Below are 19,054 nucleotides of genomic sequence, written 5' to 3'. Positions count from 1 at the left end.
CTCCAACCAATAATCTAAACTCCTACATTAAAAATCTGGAGGAAGAGCAATGTATACCCAAAGTAATAAGATGAAAGGTAGTAACAGAAATAACAGTAAAAAGCAATGAAAATGAAAACATAACAGTAGAGAAAATAAAAGAAAAAAATTCAATTATATGAAAGAGCAATTAAATTGATAGGCTATCAATTTAAAAAGTGAAGAGAGAGGAGACATAAATCACCAATGTGAAGAATGAATTAGAATATCAATAAAGCCCTGTCCAACCTAAAAATATATTAAGGGAATACAATAGAAAACTCCATAAATATAAATTTGACAAGTTAGTCTAAGTGAACCAATTCCAAAAACATATATTGCAAGGCCAGGGATCAGTGGTTCCACTGCCTGCCTCACAAGTGCAAGATCTTGAGTTCAATCCCTGGTACTAAAAAAACAGAAAACAAAAAACATACATCACCACAACCCAATATATAACAGCTAATTTGAGTAGCTGAATAACTATGAAGAGAGTTGAATTTGTAATATGAGAACTTTCAAAAAAGAAATTTTCTGAATTAGATGGTTTCGTTGGAGAATTATATTGAATTAACACCAATTCTACATATTTTCTCCAGAAAATAAAAGAAAGCATTTTCTAATTTATTTTATGAACTCAATGTTTTTCTAAAACCAAAAAAACAGAGTCCAAATAAAGCAGGGAAAGCAGGATTAGGAGTTCTGTATTTTCAGGGAATGGGTGTGATTTTAGAGTGGTCAAAGAATACCTCACCGAGACAACAACATGAGCAAAGACTCCAGTTTTTTATGCTGGCTCTCCATTACTGTGACAAAATACCTGAGATGATCAACTTTTAAAGAGAAAGGGATTACTCTGGCTTATGGTGTCAGTTTATGACGGGTTGGATCTTTCGGGTCTGTGGCAAGACGGAACACCATGGTGGGAAACAGGTGGTCAAGCAAAGTGCTCACCTCATGGTGGCTGGGAAGAAAAGGGAGATGCAGTGTTCAGATACTGCCTTATCTTCCCCAGTGACCTAACTTCATTTCTCTAACAGTGATGGCGAATCTATGGCACACATGCCACAGTAGGGTGTTTGTTATGCATGAAAGCTCTAAAATATTTGCCATCACTGTGAGTCTAGACCCTACTTCCTAAAGGCTTCATCACCTCCCAGTAGCACCACAGTCTCTCAACCAAGCCTTCAACACATGGGCCTTTGGGGAACATTTAGATTTAGCATAAGTATAAAAGGAAAATTTAAAGGGTATTATATAGCTAGTGGAATTTCTGGAAATGGCAGAGCCAGGTTTGGAGCTTAAATGGAAACATTATCCAGTAAAAACTGGAACAACTCCAGTAAGGCCCTCACTGTCTCTGCTACTGGCCATAGTTAAGACAAATCATATCATGCTTTCATGGAGTCTGAGTACTAGACATCAGATCACTCCCATTGATGCTCATGAAAACTGGGCACCTTCACTATCACCTTTGCCAGAAAATTGATCTTAAAATACAGTGCCACCTTTTCCATGCTTTCCCTTCATAATTCAAATCTCATGTGAGTGTTTCTGACTGGCCCTTAACTAAAATGCATTAGCTAAAGGAGAATCTGGGAAAGTGGGTTCTTTCTTCTATCTCCATGAAATGAGATTCATAATGTGAAAATTCTCCTAACATAGAGTGTTCAAAAGATGCTAGGCAGCCAAAAAAAATGACAAACATTCATAGTAGTAACATGATCTTTTGCATAAGCCTCTTATTTCTCAGTCCAGCCCTCTGAGGTACAGTATCCAATTTGGTAGGCACTAACACAGGAACACATTGAGCACTTGAAATATGGCTCGTGTCCATTTGAATGTTCTGCAAGTGTAAATTACACATGGGATTTTCAAATTTAGTATTGAAAATTAAAACGTTAATTTTATATTGATTACATGTTGAAATATTTTAGTTGTATAGGCAATTAATTTGTTATTAAAATTGATTTTATTTATTTTTCTTCTTGTGGCTAGCAGAAACTTTTAATTGCAAATGTTCTTTGCATTTCTGATTTCCATTATAGTTCTATTGGACAGTGCAAGTCTGGAGTACAGATCATTATCATGGATTTAGAGTTGTCCTTATAGGTGATCACTTGCATCTATCATACCAGTCTTTCCCCATGAATTGTTACCTTTTAATCTATGGACACCCACCCCCGCTTTAAAAGACGAATATGAAGGCAGATGTCAGAGCACCATGGAAATGTATTTACTTAGAAAAATGTTCCTGCACCCATGGGAGGAGATCTGTGACTGTACTGAGTTCAGAAAATTTCATCACAGGGCACTAGTTCTAATGTCTTGGGAACAGATTTTGAAAAGAGAATGTCTGTGCTGATAAGTGACGTCACAGTTGGGCAGAGGAGTATGTGCTAATGAACCATGCAAAGCTCCAGTCACTAAAATTTGGGGTTTACAGATGTGTTTTTATGGATCCTTATTTACCATGAACATTTAGATGGTAATTGGAGCACAAATTGTCTGTTAAAATAGTTATTTCAGCTTTCCCCTGACCATCGTAATCTTCTGGTAATCCCTTTTTTGGCCCTTTCCAGCTGTCTATCCTTTATTCAGCGAGGCCAGCTTCCCCTTTGCTGCTGAGTGAAGGCTGAGCTTTAGTATGTGGCCATTTACATAGCTTTTCAGCTTTCCTGTCAAAAAGAGAGGCCATATCATTTTATATGACCATTGGCTTCTCCAAGTGTGGATGAGCAACTCTGTCCACTTCCAGAGCAGATGCTCCCACTAATAATGATGCCATAAATAAATAATTTCCAGTTACTGAGTATTAAGTGAATACCAGGAACTATTAAGTACTTTTTTTTAAAACTTTGCTTCATTTAATCCTCATAAAAAACATATGAGATAGGTACTATTATTCTACTCATTTTATGAATGAGGGAACAGAGGACCAAAACGAGGAAAGAAAAGAAAAAAAAAATATTGCTAAGAATACCCACTTTGCACACCTAGTGGAGCTGGGACGTAGACCCAAGTGTATAGGAATACGGCATCTTCCCACTTTACTATTATGCCAGACTGCCTCCCTTGACTAGAATTCTTATGTGCTGACTTTGAGGCAATGTCATCCAAATATTCTACTGGCAGCTGGATGAAGCTGCTTGTAGCAGGAAAGACAAACTCTCCTGAGAGGGTAGATGAACCTTGTACTCCAGAGGAGATGATGTTGTCTGACTGAATTTCTTGTGCCTCTGGGGCTCAAAGAGGAGGCTGATTATTTAAGTTGAGAAATCAGTCAGTTCAAAATAAAATTCTTATGGATAGAGTGTTCACTATTTTTAGTTCAATCCAGCTTTTATGGGAAGTTTAATCTAATTTAATTCAATTATATGAAATGTTAGTAAAAGATGTTCTGGAAGTTAGAATGGAACATATGACCCAAGGGACGTGGGTAAGTCAGGAATAAAATGTCTGATTGTGAGGGCTGTTAAAGACTGGGCTGGGTTGTATAATTTTGGAAAAATCCTGATTGTCAGCTAGATATCTGTTTCCCAGTGGAGTTTAGGTGTGAGTACTAAGGAGGAATTCATGTTTCTCTGTGATTCTTACTCTTAATACACTTAGCTAACTATTGTATCAGTTCAGGTCCCCTGAAAAGCAGACACCAAAAGAGTAAGGGGGAAAACAGCAGAAGTAGTTACTCGTATCAAGACCCTTCTGCTAGCGATGCAAGCCTTACACCTATGAAAGGAGCGGAAGAAGGAAAGCATTTGGGCAGGAAGAACTTCAGGCTATAATGCAGTTTTGAGAAAGCCTTGATCAGGCTGGTGAGGAGATTTTTTGTTTGTTTGTTTGTTTTTTTGGTACAGGGGATCGAACTCAGGTGGACCCACAAAGCAGGTGACGAAACCACTGAGCTAAATTGCTGGCCCAGACTGTTGTGGAGTTTTTAAACACAAATTCCCTTTACATAAATCTCGTATAGGTGGGGCGCTGATCTACTAGGCCTACTGTGATTACTCATTGTCTGAAAGCAGTACAAGGGTCAGAAGGGAAGAAAGATTGGATTCTCAGTAAGTAAACCTGGCCTCCCTCTATTAACTGAAAGTAACAGTGGATCTAAGGGTACAGCAGCTGTAGACCCTCAGCAGCAAGTTCTCTCAGAGGAAGATCTGAACAGGGCACCTCCTTGCTTTCCGTAGTTACATATTACCTTGCCAAACTGAAGTACTTTCTCAAAATTTACTGCCAATGTCCAAAGAACAAAGAAACAGACTTTCTATTCAGCAGTATTTTCTACTAAAAGTAAATGCCATCAAATCAAAGTGCATTGTCTATTAAAATCTCCTCATCACTTCCTCTCTAGACATCATATCGGAATCCTTTAAAAAAAAAAAATCTGTTGAAGTTTTGCCAGTTTGGTATCTAACACTTTTTCTAAATTCTTCAAATTTCTGTTCTGATACGAGCAGGCACATTCTTTTATGTACAATTCACTTTCATTTTTCGATGAACATTCATTAATCTAAAATCATGGTTCATTATTTCTCTTGGATATATATTTGAACTTTACCCTTTCTTTCTGTGTTGTTAGGTTAGCTCAGTTCTGTCATCCTCAATTCTTTGGATTATTTTAGTAGCTTTCTAGCTGTTCTCCTTTCCTCTGCTCTTATTGCTTTTAGTTTACCTTCCATACAATTACTAGTCACAAATATGACCCTTTTTAGAGACCTAAATGGTTTCCTAGCATTTGGAAGGAGGAAACAAACCTTCCAAGCTTTCTATCATGACACGTGAGGCTATTTGTGAACTTCCCCTGCCCACTCTAAACATGATCTCTATTGATTCTTCCCCTTATGCTTTATATTCCAGTGTTATGGAATCAATTATAGTTCTGTACATGCTCGGCCTCTATAAATTTCTTGCATAGAAGATATTCCTCTTTGTCTACTTAACACACTGCTACTATACATTCGGTCGTCCTTTTTGAAGTTTTTCCCAATTTCTGGTCAGCATTGGTCACTTCGTCTTTTGTATTCCTGCTGAATCTCCTATCACTGTGTAATTGTAAGCTTTATATTTTGTGTTATAATTATTTGTCCTTTTTAAGGGCACAGACTGTGATTTATTCTTTACAATCTTTGTGTCTAACTCAGTTTTTGGCCCACGAGATGTATTCAATAAATATTGGTGGAGCCAAACCAAAATTGAGTTACATTCTTTGTATTGCCTGCTTACAGTCTTGTTTAACAAATATTTGTGCAGTGGGATATAAATGAAAGTATATTTAAGGAACGATATGAAAACTGAATTTCAAAGCTGGGCATGGTGGCACACATTTATAATTTTAGCACTCAGGAGGCTGAGGCAGGGGGATTGTTAGGAGTTCAAAGCCAGTCTAGACTACATAGCAAGACCTTGTCTCAAAAAAAAGAAAAAAAAAAGAGAGAATACAGTTTCAATATTCATTTTTTAAAAATTGAGTTTATTGGTACATTTTAGGTATGCAGTACAGTTATATTCATTATTGGGATCTTGTACCTTGACATGATAGGTCTTGGTTCTCATTTTTTCCCCTTGTCTCTGCCCTCCCTTCATCCTTCCTCCCCTCCCTGTTTACAAACACTTTATTTCCATTTTTTCATTTTCTCATATTTTTTTCTTTTCCTTATTACCTTTCCCCTACCCTTCCCACTTTCCCTACACCTTTAGCCCTTTTCTTCCTATTTCACATTGTCAATTATCTCATTAGGATCTTATGTACTATTATAGTTTTTCACACCAGAGAAACTATTCGGTAGTTACACATGTGTGACTCAGTTTCAATATTCAATAAATAAACTGTTGTTAATATTTACATCTTACCATCTTTATTGTCAGTACTTGGAAGCATTTGCCTTATTTTCCTTACTGGGTCAAGATAATGTATGTCATGTACATATACATAAATGTGATGATGCAATAGATAAGAACTGAAACCTGAAATTTCTTTCAAGAAATGCCATGAACTGGAATAATTTTCATTTCCATATAATATATACCTGAAGAACTGTTTGTGTTGTATCTGCAGAAAAATGTTCCTAGTGATATAGCACTGCTATTTATTGCCAACAAAAGGAAAATAGAAATGAAACTTTGCTGATAGATGCCCTCCAGTCTTTCCTTTATAAATGTTTCTAGATATTTATTTGTTCATTTATTCACTCATTCTTCAGTTTACGGTGGTAAGTAAAAACAATCTTGAGAAAATAACAGTAGCAATAAGAGTAGGTGTTAGTTATTAAGTGTACAAGAAGACACAGAACTAAATAATATAATCTTCATAAGAGGTCTCTGAGGGGGGAAATATTATTTTCCTTTTAAAGATAATGAATTGGATACTCAGAGGAGTATAATTGGTGAAATTAGGATATGAAGGCAGGAGTTAATGCTTTAAAATAGTTCTATTCCACATTTGATTTCAGGATCATCTATTCCAGAATTATCCTCACCCCCTCAAACACATACAGCTGCAGATTGCTTTTATATAATTTACATTGCTGAATTTTTCCACTTAACCCAAGAATCTGTTAATACTAATTTCTAAATTAGGTGAGAGTATAAAAAATTAAATTCTGAAATACAATCATATTTATTGAATACTTAATGTATATTATTAGAAGTGTAGTTTAGTTTTTATTTCATCTATAAGAATTGTTACTATTAAAAAGGTTAGTATTTCTTCCTGAAATTCCTCCAATTTTCATCAGACTAGTAAATTGGGGTACAGAGGGTGTATCAGTTAGAGTTCACTAAAGGAATAGGAATATATATATATATATATGTATATGTATATATATATATATGTATATGTATATATATATATGTATATGTATATATACATATACATATATATATATATATGTATATTAATGGCTGTCTGCAGAGTCAGATGTGGACAAATGCAAGAGGGTTTTCTATAAGTTGAAGGGCCCCAGGATTAAGTCAAAGGTTGAAAACCTGAAGCTCACTGCAGTCTTTTGTGACTCCATATTGGGAAGCCAAAGTCTCTGCACTGGAAGGCTAAACAGGCCATGCTGGAAGCCTGGAGATGGACGTCCTAAGGCAACAGCAGAGACTGGATTTCCTTCAAAGAAACAGAAGCAAGACTTCTTTCTCTATTGGTTGGTGCCACCCATATCCGGGCTGGGTCTCCCATATTCAGTAAGTCAAGCATCCACGCATACCCAGGCATTTCTTATCCAAGTTAACCCCACAATTAACTATCACAGAGGGTGTCTGCAATCAAAGAGACAGTGATAAAGTAGTATTGAATGGATTGGTATATTGTATAACATTTATAAAAAATGACTTTTAGGGGCCGGGGGTTTGGCCCAGTGGTTCCCCTGCCTGCCTCACAAGTGCAAGGGCCCGTACTTATCCCTGGTACCAAAAAACAAAACAAAAAATGGCTTTTGGGTTGGGGATTTAGCTCATTGGTAAGGTCCCAAGTTTGATCCCCAGTACCTCCCCCAAAAAAGGCTTTTTCCTTCCCTGTTTCTCTCATGCCCCCCCCAAAAAAAACCCAAGAATCAAAAACCTGGCATACTGGAAAAGTTGCCAAGTCCTCATGTGAGGCCATTATTTTGCTTTTAATAAAGACAAATCACAATATAGCCCAAGGGGAGCATTAATCAGCAGTCTCATTTCCTCCCAGTAGGAGGCATGGTAAGGAGAAAATGGTTCTGAGGATAGATGTAGAAATGTTCATAGCAATCAATACTACTGTCAAAAGGGCTGACTAAAGAGAAATTTGGATGAAGGTTGCTGTGGGCTGAGCTGTGTGTAGAGGAGGAGCCCTGCCTATGTGTTAAGGTTAATCAGAATAAATGATGTAACTATCTCCCAGAATATAAACATCCCCCAATTTAATGGTTCTATTTATATTGAAAGAAATCGAGAAACAAACTTTGTTATGTTATTTGGAATAAATCTCTGCAGATGGTAAGCAGAACCAGATACTGTTTGAAGTCTTGTGACAAGGAAAGATATACATGAATATTATAACTTTCTCCCTTTTAATGCACTTGATTCTATCAGCTTGTTTACCTGTCTGTCATAATAGAGGATAAAATTAAAAAAAAAAACTTGGATAGATTGATATCTGAGAAATGTGATTCTGGTAGCTGCGAAGCAACAAGAGAGAGAGTCATACATCAGTTTTCTGCTCTTTGTTAAATGCAGTAATAGTTCTTTGAAAATCACATAACTGAATGTCAAATGGAATGTGATAGTGGACAGATTCATAGCAAGGGTTAGACACTAACAAACTGCTTTCTTGTACCATTATTTCATGCCTTATGCAGATCAATCAAAAGCAATTTGTCACACTCTGAAAATTCGCTCCCATTAAGTTTTTAAACAAAACAAATAATTTCAGTATGGAGTTTTTGATTCTTTAATCACCAGCCAAATGACACCATTTAAGCCTTTGACAAACCTGGATGGTTATTGCAGCCGGAATAGAACTGGTTAAATCTTATTTTGCCTTCCAACGGGGAGCTAAAAGTAATTGCAAAATATTTCGTCCCTGTTGGCTCTGTCTGTAGATTTAAAATTAAATTGGTTCTGGTTAGCAAGCTAGAACAGGGCAACTAAATTAAATTTTCTGAGGAATGTTGTGAATCCTATGTGAAAAAAAATTGAAGTTTATGTGTTTCCTGCTATCCTTTATAATCTGCTTTCTCCTTTCCATAGCACTCTTTCCTGCCTATTAGTAAGGACAGACTAAATTGCACTGTTATCTCCTTTGGAGTTTTAGTGTGCTTCTACACATAGAATTTCTCTGAAGTTTTACTCACTCTTTGTGGTCACCCTTTCCAAATACTCTTCCTTTCCTCAGCTGAAAATTTCTCCATTTCTCTTCTCATTTATGTACTTTTCATGAAATGAAATTATTTTATGAACATTTTATCAAGTTTGCACAGAGGAAAAGCAAGTAAAGATTATACCAAAGGCTGGGGCATTTGAAATATTAGATTGTTGATTGTGTTTCTGTTGTGAAAGCACACTGCTGATACTATTAACTTTCAGACTAGCTGGTCACATACTAAAAAAGATCATAGAATCACCCTCTTAGAACTGTTTTTCCCTTCCTTCCATTTTTCACATTTATTTATTTTTTACCGCTAAACTGTGTCCTCATTGTAGAAAATAAGAAAAGTTTAGAAAAGTATACAGAGAATATAAAAATTGTCCACAAGTTTATTGAGGAACATAGAAGTGTATAGAATACAAAACAGTTTTACCATCAAAAACAGAATCAATCAATGATTTTTTGTTTTATTTTTGATACCGGTGATTGAACTCAGGACCTTGACTTTTCAAAGGAGGCGTGGCATCAGTTAGTGATTTGATATATTTCTTTCCAGTGCTTTTTCTTTTTGTTTTTCAGATACATTACTTTCTAAGTTGTTGAGATCATATTGTATGTACTTTTGGATATTACTTTATCTTTGAAAGCTTTATAGAGGCTTTTACTTAAACTAATCTTTGATGTAGGGACCTGCCCTGGAGATGAAGTCTATCACATACCTCCCACAGTTTTCTTACTGAATCTTTATTAATAGGGCATCTGGAATATTATAAAATTCAATAAAGTTTGGCATCAAATATATGACCATCTTCTGTTTTCCCTTTTTTTTTTTTTTTTTTTTTTTTTTGACAGTGTCAGATTTCTCAGCTCCCACTATGGTGATTTTTTTTTATAAGATCCATGTAACTTTTCTTATTAAACATTTATTTTATATGTAAGAGGATAGTGGATCAGGCATACATTTGATGTTACAGCAAATTACTAAATGTGGCTGTCCCAGACTAAGAAATATTTTTTATTTAGCCTTTATGCAAAATGTTGGAGCAATCTCAGTTTTTATTTTATGGTTTCTTCCAGCAACATAAATGCCCCAAATAATTCTGAATTGTGTGGAGTTTGAGAAATTCATAGTGTTTTTTGTTTTGCCCTGCCTCTTATTTCTGTATTAAGTATAAATCCTCCATTTTTCATCTTTTAAAATTTCATTTTTCTCAATGATCTTGTGGGAAAAAATTTTAAATTAGCTATTTACTTTTACTTTATTCCCTTTAATTATTTGAGGATTTGAGCTCTACTAGTCATTCAATTGATGCTTTGCTTTAATAATCTTTCCCTTTTAAGTTTCTAAGTGCTTACCTTTCCATAAATCTGTCTAAAGCTTTTTGTTTGTTTTTTGTTTTTGTTTTTGTTTGGTTTGTTTGTTTGTTTTTTGGTACCAGGGATTGAACTCAGGTCCTTGCACTTGCAAGGCAGGCCACTGAACCACTGAACTAAATCCCGAGCTAAAGGTTTTTTTTTTTTAATCTCGTTTAAAGTTTTTGAAGATCTGTCTCAGATGCTCCCAGTGAGAGCTTTAATTTATTTTATTTCCTTTGTTTCAGGTGTCTTTAAACCATGATGCTCATTTAGTGGTCTATATCCCTGAGTTCTCTGTGGTAGCCTTTAGACCAGTTTTTCTTACAAATGAAATGGGAGGTTGGTATTTTCTGGGCTTCGAGAAGGAATCCCAAAGCTAATAATATGTCAGTTTTCCTTAATGCCAATTCTTTTTCCAATTATTGTTGGACCCCACTTTATCTTCACTGGGTACTTTTTTTTTTTCTCATTAAGTTTATTGGTACATTTTAGGTATACAGTACAGTTACATTCATCATTGGGATCTTGTACCTTTACATGACAGGTCTTGGTTCTCATTTTTCATCCTTATCCTTGCCCTCCCTTTACCCCCTCCTCCCTTTCCTATTTATAAATACTTTATTTCCATTTTTTCACTTTCTATTTCTTTTTCTTTTCCCTTATTACCTTTCCCCTACCCTTCCCACTTCCCCTACACCTTTGGCCCTTTTCTTCCTATTTCACATTGTCAGTTATACTGTTAGGATCTTATCTACCATTATAGTTTTTCACACCAGAGAAACTATTCAGTATTTATACATGTTTCACTGGGTACTTTTGAAGATACCATAAGTGGGTATAAAGATTTACACACAATTTTCTTCACTACCTAAATTAACAATTGAATTTGGCCCTACAACTCATCTCAAGAGTTCTTCCATTAAAACAGATAGATAATTTAAAATGTGATTGATTTCCAACACATACAGTACTTAAATTGTAGGGACAATGATTTCATTAATCTCAGATTGGTTATAGATTTCTTTGTGGAGTACTCAAGGTTTCATCATGAAGAGATGAGTTTTATTTAACACTTTACAACTATTACTGAGATTATAATTCTGCATAGGCACTATGTAGTTTAATATAATTCTTTAATACACTTATTTTCAAGATCTGAAATCTTTGAATAGAAGATTTTTAACTACAGTCAAAGAGATAGAATGAGATTTAAGAAGGAAGCGAGATCTAAACTCACACTGAATTGTGTGGCTAGAAGATTCTGTTCTATTTGACCTGGTGCTTGGCAGAGGTAGTTGTTAGCAATTCAGTAGACTGATATTAGAGGTGTTTATTGTAGAGAATAAAGTAGTTGCTACAAATAAGATTTCCTTCTCTGCATCTTTCTTAAAATATGTGTTCAAAGAGTCTCCAAATGCTGTTGTTAGTAATTATCTCATAATAGCCCCTTGAATCTGTTTCCTTATCCTCAATGTCACTGTAATACCAATGCATTTGTTAGTAACATTTATTACCTAATATGTGGCCAGATACTAAAAACATAGTATCAGTTCTCATTAAGTGCTACAATGGTCTGTTAATTGTAGGGCATCTAGCAACTACCGCACATCAAGAAGGGGGCGGGCAACAGAAAAGTTGTCCAAGGTTTGCAAAGAACTGGAAATTGGGCATGGTGGTACAAGCCTGTAATTCCAGCACTCAAGAATCTGAGTCAGGAGGATTGCTGAGTTCGAGGCCAGCATGGGCTACATAGTGAGTTCAAGACTAATCTGCACTATGTAGTGAAACCCTATCTTAGAAAATGAAAACAAACAAACAAACAAAGAACTGGAGGCTGAAGTTAAATAAAAGAAAATCAGACTGAAATTGAACAGTACCATCTATATTAGGTAAAAGAGTTCAAGGGCCAGGCTAGAACCCTGGGAATTCATGGCAGTTGCAGCCCCGAAGTAGAGTCCTGAGGCCTCCTTACCGACTTTTGGCACAATACAGATAAAGACTTGGATAACCTTTGGTCTTTGCTATGTCCTTTGAGAAATTCATGAAATGTACTGCCTAAGTGGAGAGAGAAAAGAGGCACCTGTTTCATGGATTCATATTATATATACCTACCCCTCATAGGATATGAAGCTTTAGCAAAACTGCTTCTCGTTTTTACAAAAAGGTGTTAAATTATTTATTTCTGTATGTTTTTGCTTCTTTTACTTTTGTTTTTTATTTTGTTTTGTTTTGTTTTGTTTTGTTTTGCAAGGCAGGCCACCAAACCGCTGAGCTAAATCCCTGGCCCTCTTTTACTTTTGTAAAAGAAAATCTAGCTACTTGTACTGGCAAGTGCAAATAAAGATTTCATCTTTTTTTAAACCTCACATTTCTTAGAAATTTAATGAGTACATATTGCCTGTCTTCCTATAATATCTAGATAAAGAAACATTTGCATTAATGCTGTTTTTTTCGTTCTTAGACCTAGTGGAAAAAATTCTTTGAAGAAAAAAAGGATTAAATAATTTTGCCTGTATGCTTTTTTGAAGGCCAGGAGATTATCAATGAAAAAGTGGCAAATAGTTGTTTATAACTTGTACAAAGTATCAGCACCTTTGGAAATTGCCCATTCTTAGTAAGAGTTAAGCAATAAATACTAGTGTAGTTGTCTGAGCTGCTTTTAATTTTTCTTAATTATGATAATTAAGTGATAGATTTCAAGAACTTGATATTGTTATTTGGTGTTTTGATAATTTAAAAGTAGACTGTCATGCAAAAATAAGATAAACACTTACAATATCTTATTTAATTTTCATAATAGAAAAGTAAATATTACTATTTTCATTTCACAGAAGTGGAAAAAAATTTAGAGAGATTATTTTCTCGCTGCCAAATGATTTGTAAGTGACAAAGCAGGTTTTAAACCCATAACTACCTGGATCCAAAACTACTTCATCTATTGTTGTTTATCCATAATAGGCTTCCAATTTTCCTTCCAGCATCTCAATCTCATTTCTATCTCTTTCCAATTCTGTATTTTCAGTGCCACTGTGTTAAAATTAAAATATACAGAACCATTGTGTTCATTATTGTCTATAAACAACAAGATTCAGACCTTTATTTTGTTTGTACCCAAGTCCACCTGGACACACCTACCTCACCTCTGATTACTCTCCTGTCCATTCCTTATCTCTCTTTGTCCCAGATTCAGCTGCAATAAACTTGTTGGCATATTTAAAAACTTGATGTCTCTGTACTACTTGGGTTTTCTAGAACACATTATATCTACCCTTTTTGATTTGCAAACTCTTATTCATCTTTGTAGACCTACCTTTAGTGTACTTTTCTTTATGAGACCTTTCCTAGTAACTGATTTCTGCACTTGAAGATTACATGTGTGTAGAGCCTTCATTATTTTATATCTGTTTTTCCTCACAAATACACATACATGTGAATCCCTTTAGAGCAGAAAACAAGACTAATTCTGTTTACATTTTCTTGAGGCTTCTAATAGTGGGCACTGATTAATTTGTTGCCCCTAGAAAACTTGGAACCACATCATTACTTGGTCAAAGAAATAAAATTCAAGGACTAGAACAATATTTTTCATGGTCCTCTTTCTCCTTTGAACCACTTCTATGGCATTCTGGACTTATTTCTTAATGTTGCCTGATAATTTCTCCTCTTCATTCTTTTCTCTTTTGGCTAAGCTGTTGGGCTTAATCATGTCTTCCTATTCTGATGATTTTTATTCTGCATCATGAACACTTAACAAATATATTTCTGAAAGTTAAAGTTCTTCAGATGGAAGGTGGCCAGGTGAAGTGAGCAGGCAAAAACTTAATTCCTTTCAGTTAAACAAGACATTAAAGAAGGACTGAACAATTGCCCCTTAATATCTTTCATTTTTTAAGCCCACCATGTATTTTGTGTTGAATGTAGTATAGTGGAGGGGTATCTAGAATATGATATGAGTTTAAAGATTCTGTTCTGGCTCATTTGAATGGCCTGAGCCTTAAATGTAGAAGCACTTTGCAAACTACAAAACAATGCACAGATATTGTTTCTCAGGGGCGCATTCAGGCTTGCATTGAGAATTGTCCCTTCCTACCTTGCCTTCTATCCCATCTAGAAAGAGTCTGCTCTGAGATTTTTAAAATTTTAAAATTAAATATAGCATACAAGCTAATGTATAAAACATATACGTACATTTTAAGACATAAAACATGGAAACTATCAAGAAATAGAACATTGTGATCACTCCCTAAATCCCCCAGTGTATCCTTTTGTTGATTTTTCAAACTTTTAGCACTGGCTTCTTTACTCCTTTCAGTTGAAATTTCTGTTTCCTTGTGATTCAGAATTCTTCTTGGGCCCAATGCTATTCTGAGGATGATGAAGGTATCTGACCAGGGAGAGATTTCTCTAAGGGAGCAGCTCCATTTCAGTGTCCCATCTCCTTCTTGGGCATTACAACTATTACGTCTTCCTTCACAACTGTTAGACTCTTTACTCCTACGTGGGGAAGGTAAGCAGACTGTCCTTACCTATCCCTGCCTGGACCCCTGTAGCATCAGTAGTATGGTCAGTATGCTGTGAGCCTTTCTCTCACAGCTGATACTTTTTTTATAAATACTTTTTACTTCATATGATCACATTATGATCTCCTTTTAGAAAAATTGTAAAATAGTGTAAAATATAAATGAGTATTAATCATGCAGAGATTGCTTAAATTTGCTTTTTCCATATTCAAACAACTTGTACTCTTGTTTTTTTCATATGTGATGTCTTTAATCACAAATCAATAAATTCTTCATTTTAATAGTTGTCTAATATTCTATCACATGGATAAGTTTACTAAACATTTCTGCATGAGTTACATTTGTTTTCTATTTTTAAATTTTTATGTGTAAATTTCTGTAAACACTTTTGTGAATTTTTGTGACTCATTTTTTCCTGTACAGGCTGGAGGGGCAGGGTGTGACTTGGCCAGCAACTGTCCATCTCCCCACTTCTCTTAACTCTTAACAGCCCATTGGGCTGAGACAGTTTGCTTCAGTGTCTTCTTGGGTTATTTAGCAGTGTCCTCCTTGGCTATCAAACCACCATTCTTCACTTCAATATGAGTGCAGTCAGACAGGCAGCGTGGTGTCCCTTCCTGACTGAGGTGCCTTCAGAGGAGACTGTTGCCTTTTTGAAAAAAAGGAATGGCACCCTGGTGTGGCTAAGATCATGAAGGAAGGGATATGGCTCCATTATTTGCATATCCAGCATTCATAACAAGGTTTCAGCCCTGCCCCTCACTGAAACATTTCTGCAAGCTGCTTAGAAGCAACATTCCCCAGCCACTTCTTGGGCTTTAGTTTTACATCTTGTATACTGACCCCTCTATGCTGCAGCCATGGCCCTGCTAAAATATTCACTTTGCTATTTCTGTAAACCTGCTCATGATTTATTTCTCAAATAACATTGGTTTCAAAAGTCCTGGGGCGGGGATTTAACTCAGTGTTTCCGCCGCCTGCTTTGCAAGTGCAAGGACCCGAGTTCTATATCTGGTACCAAAAAAAAAAGTCCTATGAATCTACTTGAGATTTTTATGCTGAGTAGTATGGATAGACTAAGCTGTACAGGTTAGCAGTTAATGAAGACCAGCAGCAGAGACTGGCACCTGGCAGGCACTGAAAGGCCACAACCAACAGTGGCAGGGACTAACACTGGCAAAATTGACCTGCCATGTCCGATACAAGTTGACCTCAGGAGTGGCAGCTGGCAGAGACAGAGACAGACCAGCACCCAGTACAAATAGCACAAGCCAGCATCAGAAAGCCGCCAGCCAGCAGAGGCAATGACCAGCATCTGGCTGTGTCAACTCTTGGCCTCCTGTATTACCTGATGTCATCTGCTGACATCAGGACTGCTAGCAGAACTGTACTTTGCCGATTCAGAATTTCCATCTGAATTGAGCAAAAGAACCATAAAATGATTGATATTTCTTCTCTTATAGAAATGTAGACCAAGATTCTGCCTCTCATTCAAGCATCAGGGACCCAGGATACTTTTTTTCATGGCTTCCCCATTTTGTGGTCTCCAGGTCACCATGATATTACAACTTAAATGGGAAAGGAAAGTGTAGAATACTGCTCATATTACTAGGTCTAGAACCGATATATATTACTCTCATCCACATTCCATTGTGTAAACACAGTTACATGGCCAAAGGAGATGGAAACTATAAAGGAGAGGATATACAAGCAAAGAAATTTGTCTTTCTGTGCCACAAGAAAATGAAATGACTTGGAGAATATGCCGCATTTGTTTTTAGCATATCACTCACAATCTTTTTACCAGAAGTAATCTCTGTTAATACTTGTGTATTTCTGTCTAATACCTTTACATTAATAAAGTATATTAGACAAACTGATTACTTTGTACATAAACAACTTTTTTTATACTTTCTTTTTCTTTTGATGGGGGTAGAGAGGTATATTTGCTTTGAGCTGCATTCCCAGCCCTTTATTTATTTGTTATTCTCAGGCAGAGTTTCACTAAATTGCCCAGGTGGGACTTGAACTCAAGCTCCTCCTGCCTTGGCTTCCCACAGTGCTGGAATTATAGGAATGCACCACTGTGCCCAGCTGCCTTTTCTTTCTTTTTTTTTTTTTATTGAGTTTATTGGCCTTTTCTTTCTTTTAACCAATGGCAATTTATTGTTTCACTGTTCTTCAGGGCCAAAGTTGTCTGCTTTTAACTTTGATATCCTGGATCCATGTTGTATATTTCTGTGCTTGATATTGAGTGTTGTGAGCACTTTTTGGGCAACTCTTTATTTATGAATTGGATGATTTCTCTAAAATAAATGTAACTATAGTGTCTGAGATTTTTTTAATAAATACCAAATAATATTGAATTTACGAAAGGGAAAGGAAAATATTGTTTGTTGAATGACTATAATATGCCAGACATTGTTTGGTACTTTTATATCATATCTCATTTAATTCTCCCAGCAACCCTGGAAAGCAGCTGGTATTTTTATGTAGGTAAACTAGGTAAGGAAAGTGAAGTTGAGGACTTTAATCAAAGATCACAAACACTAGTAAGTAGCAGGATCATTATTAAAATTTAGATATCTCCCATAAAATCCTATTCTACCATTCCTTTTATTTATCTTATTTTCCTATTATGCTGTGTTATGTTAACATGGAATAATATATCATTGTGAGGCCATGCCATTGCTAGAGCAGTTAGTGACTATTTGAAGCACCCCAAAAGAAACCTGAAATACATCTGAAAATTCTGTAAGAATGTGAGCTGCTTCTTTGCTTCCCTACTCTCTTTTATTTTCTTTAGACTTTTGGATTAAGAACCCAATATAGCTCTTAACTTACAAATACCCAAACAATGCATTAGCATGAAAAATAAAGTGCAGCTCTGTAATTCTACTCTGCTTGTGTTGGTCTTACAGCCCTAAGATCTAAGCTGCCTCTTCAAAATCCATCTCCTGTCCAGTATGATGATGAATATCTTCAGTTCCAGATAATTGGAAGAATGAGGCAAGAGAATCACAGGTTTGAGGCCAGCTTAGTGTGATCTTATCTCAAAATAAAATGTTAAAAGGATTGAAATTATAGCTCAGTGGTAGCATGTGCAAGGCCTGAGTTTCAATCCTCAGTATTGGGGGAAAAATCACTGCTTTCCATGGTGTTTCCTTTCAGACATTAAAAGGATATGTAGCAGTATTAGGGATTACTTCTGGAAGGTGGGGTTGTGAGTGAAATACTAAAAAGCACCATGTATTTTTCAAGTCATTTCATTTTTTTCCTGAAATAGAAAGACTAGTTTCCTCCCCTATATATTTAATTTATTTATTTGGTACTGGGGATCGAACTGAGGACCTTTCACTTTCAAGGCAGGCAGTGGAACCCTGTATATTTTTTAAAATTTTTATAGTCTTTATAGGCAGCCTATGAATTCTGTTTTACCAGAGTCCACTCTGTATTAGCTTTCCTGTTGCTGGACACAATACTTGATATCAACAAATTGAAGCAGGAGAGGTTTAATTTGGCTCACAGTTTCAGGGAATACAGTCAGTGGTCTGCTGAGGAAAGCTGCTTACTTCATGATAGCCAAGAAGCAAAGGGAAAAGAAATTTAATGATTGAATCCTCTGTGGAAACACCTACAGATAGCCCAGAAGTTGCTTTACTAATTTCCTAGGCATTTCTCAATCCAATCAAGTTGATAAGCAAGATTAACCATACACACACATGCACACACACACACACACACACACACATCTATATATAGCTACAGTTGTTTTGCAACTCAACAATATATTATGGTTGTAGTCTAACTTAATAGTGCATAAAATATTTTATTCTGAAAATGACAGTGCAATAGGTGCTTAGTCATCCGGTGTGCACCCAGTAAATGGAAATTTGTGCTTAGTGCCTTGACACAAGAAACTGCAAAATACGGACATGGCTCCATAAAAAGATGTTAGGTTATTCCTTATGGGTGAGAGTTATTATTTTTCAGAGATTTCCCTTCCTCAAATGTGTCACCTTATTCTTTTTTTTTTTTTTTTTGTGGTACCAGGGATCGAACTCAGGTCCTTGCACTTGCGAGGCAGGCCATCGAACCGCTGAGCTAAATCCCCGGCCCACCTTATTCTTGATATTGTTAATTTTATTCTGTGTTGCTTGAATAACCTGCCGTCTTACCTCATATCTGTCCTGATTCTATTAGCCTTCTAATATTCAGTCTTTATCTAAAGGTTACTTCCCACCTGGAAGCCTTTCATATTCCAGTTCCTACATCTAACTTACCATTTTCTGAATTCATATATATATATATATATATA

General features: G+C 35.9%; 1 protein-coding gene and 1 long non-coding RNA gene across 4 annotated transcripts in view; both read left to right on the top strand.

Moving 5' to 3' along the window:
- The window catches only part of Hpse2 (heparanase 2 (inactive)), a 770,839-nt gene that overhangs the window by 304,901 nt on the left and 446,884 nt on the right, over positions 1-19,054 (top strand). The gene's annotated exons all lie outside the window — the stretch shown is intronic.
- Positions 1-19,054, top strand: part of LOC104872299 — a 133,380-nt gene that overhangs the window by 14,479 nt on the left and 99,847 nt on the right. The window contains exon 2 of the long non-coding RNA XR_002025853.1: positions 17,658-17,760. This is a non-coding gene — a long non-coding RNA (uncharacterized LOC104872299). The remainder of the gene's footprint in view (positions 1-17,657; positions 17,761-19,054) is intronic.

Source organism: Fukomys damarensis, unplaced genomic scaffold (assembly GCF_012274545.1).
Source record: "Fukomys damarensis isolate Sample0158 unplaced genomic scaffold, DMR_v1.0_HiC HiC_scaffold_8, whole genome shotgun sequence".
Classification (NCBI taxonomy): Eukaryota; Metazoa; Chordata; class Mammalia; order Rodentia; family Bathyergidae; genus Fukomys; species Fukomys damarensis.
This window is presented reverse-complemented; position numbering and strand designations above follow the sequence as displayed.